Below are 5,221 nucleotides of genomic sequence, written 5' to 3'. Positions count from 1 at the left end.
GAAAGCCATTAAGATAGAAAAGGAGATGCCTCTCTCTGATCTGAGGCTAATGGGAGAGGAAAACTTTTACAAACTGGAGGGGGCCTGAATTTCCAGCTAGCGTTAAGTGGCCATATCAAAGTATAACCCACAGCTTCAATTTGGTCTGTCAAAGATGGAATTAAAAGTAAATTTGAAGTTTCACAACATAGTTCTCTCTATTATGGGTGCTTCTGTGCATTAAAATCATCTGTATGAGGCTCACTGGGATGGGCAGAGATTCAATCACTGCTAATGGCTTAAGGAAATGGGGTGGTGAGAATTAGGGTCATCTATCCCAATTGGGGCAAGAAGGAGAGCTAGAAAATGTGTTTTTCAATCTTGACAGCTTGCCAGCTGGAGCTGAAGGGAAATGTTTTTCTGAACTCATTGAGCAGCCTACTCACAAATCATGGAGAGAGCTGCATTCCATGAGAATAGATATAATTTTTATGTGGTCTAGTTAAAGACTTGTACCACCCACTCAGAGTTGTGCAGAGCACTCCTCAGGGACCCTTGAAACTACACCACACCACGAGGTAGAAGCCCACTTTAGCAAATGCCATGGTCATGGGTTTTATGCAGTGAGGCTATTTGCATATCCCCAGTAACAGTTTGGAATATTACAAGAAAAATACAACACGGCAGATGCACCCACCAAATTCTGCATATTTAGTCATCAGTAGATAACTAAGATATTGTCCATAGGTATGATATTTAGGTGTGGTATCTGTTTTGAAATACCTATTTGGTGTTAAGTAGTCTTAATAAGAATAAATATTCTAAATAGGTTACAAATGAACTTTATCTTTTCAAAAAAACTTCAATCCTACAATCTCGTCCAGTTCATTTTTTTTTTTTTTTTTTTGAGATGGAGTTTCGCTCTTGTTTTTCAGGCTGGGGTGCAGTGGTGCCATCTTGGCTCACTACAACCTCCGCCTCCCAGGTTCCAGTGATTCTCCTGCCTCAGCCTCCCATGTAGCTGGGATTACAGGCATGCACCACTACGCCAGGCTAATTTTTTGTATTTTTAGTAGAGATGGGGTTTTATCATGTTGGCCAGGCTGGTCTCGAACTCCTCAGGTGATCCACCCGCCTCGGCCTCCCAAAGTGCTGGGATTACAGGCGTGAGCCACTGTGCCTGGCCTCATCCTGTTCTTAAGACCAGCCTGGGACAAGGGCAGAATAGATAATTATGACAATGTTACAATGTTACAGGTGAACAAAGAGAAAAGGTAAATGACTTGCCCAAGGTCACAAAGCCTATAAGGAGCAGAAGTAGGACAAGAATCCTAGTGGCCATTACTATTATTGTGATGATTATTATATTGACTCCATGACATACTTCTCTGATTGCTCTGCTCTGCTGTCCTGTATGAAGAGATTTCAGTAATGCATGTGCTCCAGAGCTGCTTTAGTCTACGCTGGGCTGAGGAGTAGGGCAGCACTGATTGGGTCCTTGCCTTTGGTGCAGATAGGGGCTGAAAACCTGGCCTTACCTTCCTGGCCCATTTCTTAGTTTTGTTTGTGGCCAGGTATGAGTAAGATGGTTAGAACTGGGGCCCTTTTTACGTTTCATGTTTTTCTGGTTTCTGAAAATGAAAATGGCAAGAAATCCCTGCAGCAGGAGTATTTGTTCTAGGCAGGGTATTTCCTGCCAGTTTCCTCCAGGAGGAAGATTTACCTTTAGGGCAGTCACGCTCCCCATCCTAGGTATGTGATTGCTCTGACACCTTTTGAAGCTACATCAGATTCAGCCTTTCAGGCATGTCCTGGTCTGACTATTGGGTTGGAGTGCAAATGCAGTAGACTGCATGAATTAATTTTATTTAAAAAAAAAAACAAAAAACTGTTCTTAAAGCTGGGAGATGCACACATTTGCCAATATTATCCTGAAGATTTAAGGGCCCTCCCAGCCCCAGGGGAGTTGGGCTGGCTGGCTTGACTGCAGGAAGAAGCTGTGGTGACCAGCACAGACTGACGCATGCTGGTTTGATGGTGGGACAGCATCTGGCACAAGCCCTGGCAGTTCATTATCTGAGATCACTCATTCGCATTTGGTCTTTGCTTGAATTTCTTTTGGAAAAAAAGAAGAGAAACACACCCCAAATTCCAGGTAATGGAGCATCATTAAATTGGAGGCACCAAGGTTGTGAGAATGGGGAGGATTTTCACTGGACAAGAAAATGTAAAACACCCTTGCTCCTCCATAGCTGGAACTCAGCCATATTGCACGTCTGCATTAATCTGGCTGCTGATGGTTGTTCTGAGGGCAAGGACCTGAGTTTTGGATGCTCACGAATCAGAGAACAGTGCCAGGGGAAACCCAGAGTTGCATTTAGCAACTCTACCCAGAGAATGCAAAATACACCTTCCTGTTCAGTCCCCTTTACACATTGCTTAGACGTGGTGGACTCCCAAAGCTGCAGGGGAAGTCATGACTTCGAAAGTCTCTAACAGGCTGTACAAACATGCTTTCCCACATAAACACTGAGACATCTGGGGAGAGAGAGGGGGGAAAAAGAGGGGTGGAGGCAGGGAGACCTCTAGACAGAATAAGCCAAGAGCGCAACAGCAGCTGTGAACGTGCCAGAGGCAGGCAGGCAGACAGCCAGGATTCTCTGAGCAAAAGCTAACCAGCAGGGCAAGCCACTCTCCCAGCAGAGTCACTGGCCTGGAAGTGTTGGATGGTGCCCACCAGTTGCCTAAGCAACCAGGGGGTGTCCAGAATTTCTGGGGGTTCGTTTAAGCTCTGGACCCCAAGAGGGGACTTCTTTATTCTTTCCTAACTGCATGGAGAACAGTTGGAGGGTCTGAAGGGACCATGTGGGTTGGGCTCTGAGAGCTGCTTCCTCCCCGGCTAGCAGAGTCTCTGGCCGTTGTGGATGCGTCAGCACAGTAGCTTTGTGGCTCTCAAGCTGGGTTCTGCATGGAAAATCATATTCGTTACTGTATCCTAATAATTTGGCATGGGTGGGACTTAATTTTTTAGTTGTTGACACAAGGTCTCTGCTGCACAGGCTGGAGTGCGGTGGTTCAATCACACCTCTCTGCAGCCACCAACCCCTGGGCTCAAGCAATCCTCCCACCTCAGTCTCCCAAGCAGCTGTGACTACAGGTGTGCACCACCTTGCCTGGCTAATTTTTGTATTCTTTGTAGAGACAAGGTCTTGCTATGTTAGTTGCAAACTCCTGGCCTCAAGCAATCCTCCTGCCTTGGCCTCCCAAAGTGCTGGGATTACAGGTTTGAGCCACCACACCCGGCTTAATTTTTAAATTGTCCTTTGCTGGCTGGGGATCCTGTTCTTCTCCCTAGAGTCTCTGCATCACAGTTCTTGAGTCTCCAGCATCCTCCAGCACTTATGATTTCCCTTCTCCCACCCCAGCAGGAAAGAAACTGAGCATGCTGACACTTATAGTATCTCATCCTCAAATCTTTGGAGGCCCAGTCCTCGAGAGAGGCGGTAGCCTTATCTACACCAGCTGTGTGCAGCCCACGTCCACAGAGGGGAAGGGAGAGAGCCACAAACACAGCCTCCTCCACTCCGTGGCACCCCCTCTCTTTTCAACCCTCTTCCTTTCTAAAACTAACTGCATTCCCTAGGCCGCCTTATTTTATTTCCTGGCTCCCAGAAATCTTTAGTGTGAGAACAGGCAGAGGAATCTCCTGGGGTGTATTTGGAAGGAAGGGAGTAAGCTCGGGGTTGGATAACTTCCATGAGCGGAATCTCAATCAGTGGTTCTTAACCCTGCTGCACAATAGAATCATCTGGGAGCTGTTAAAAAAATTGCAACGCTCAGGCCGAGGCCCAGAGATTTGGTTCAATGGGTCTAAATAAAGGTTTTGTTTAAAAATTTTTTTTTTGACAAAGATATTTTTAAAAACAAGTCTCAGAGATGAGAAGCACCGACCTAAAGGTGAGTAGCTTGGGCATAAGCACAGGAAAGCTTCCTGTGTGCTGTGTGATGGGTCTGAACCTTACTCATCTGCAGGAAGCCTCTCAGTTCGGGCTGGTCAAGCAGCTGTGCTTGTTGGCACAGCTTGCTTCCTCCCTTTATCTACCAGATACACCCTCTTCCTTGGCCTAAACTTGAGGGAGGTGAAGTTGGGTACAAAGACCCCAATTTTGTGGCATCATTACAGCAAGAAAGTTTTTGAGCAGTCGGCAGAGGAGAAATACGACTTCAGAGCACTGGGAGGGAGGGGGATGGCTGACTTTTTTTCTAGGTCTAAAATAAAACCCAGAGGATGGGTGGGATGAAGACAAAAGGAGGGATGAAACAGAAGTGAAACAGCAGATAGAATCATGAACGAAAATGAGAGCATCCAGAACGACTAAAAATTCTCATACACCTGTTCTTTGAACATCTCAGAAAGTTGGTCTTTTGACTCAAACAATTAAAATTACAAGTGGCCTTCCTTGGAAATCTGTCTGAAATCTCTGAATAGCTATAGCTCTGGCAGCTGCGTTGGGACAGTTATTTCAGTGTCCCAGAGGAAAGATATTTTGGGGTTTAGTCCTTGCCAGAAATAAGAAGCCAAGGGAAAAGGAGAAACATTACAGAATTTCCAAAAATATTTTGATAGCAATGCAAAACTTTGTAGAGGCTTGAAGAAAAACTAGAGTACACTCTTATTTTAAGGACGCCTAGTGGACTGGCTCTGTATTTTGGCCAGTAGATTATTATGTTTGTCAGATATTCGGAAGGGCCTGTAAGTTCATGGATATACACATTTGAGTGTGCGTGTATACTGTGTGTGTGCGTATTTGTATGTATGCGTGCATTGGTTTATAATATATGTTCTCAGTCACTGTTGTGGTTTGTATATATGGACTAGATTAGTTTTATTTAAGTTTTAAAATAATATAGGCCTTTCCCTATGTAGGAAAATGAGAGTGATAACATCAGGTAAGTCTGGTGGGAAAGTTAAACAGGGAAGTCTTCAGTTAGAGATTTAAAGTTGGACTATACCACTTAAGCATCAAATATGACCTGACCCATCTGCAGTCATCAAGGCAGTTCTGGCTCATTACCGTACTCAAGAACCTTTTGTAGGTCTGGCTGGGAAATCATTTGCTCCTAAGAAAGCTTGCTGTTTTTCTCCTCCAGCCTTTCTTCCCTGTACCAGCTCCTACGTCCCTTGCATTGCTTAGGAAAAGTCTCTTTCTTTTTTTTCTTTCCTTTCCTTTGTTTTTTTTTT

Source organism: Pongo pygmaeus, chromosome 11 (genome assembly GCF_028885625.2).
Source record: "Pongo pygmaeus isolate AG05252 chromosome 11, NHGRI_mPonPyg2-v2.0_pri, whole genome shotgun sequence".
Classification (NCBI taxonomy): domain Eukaryota; kingdom Metazoa; phylum Chordata; class Mammalia; order Primates; family Hominidae; genus Pongo; species Pongo pygmaeus.
This window is presented reverse-complemented; position numbering follows the sequence as displayed.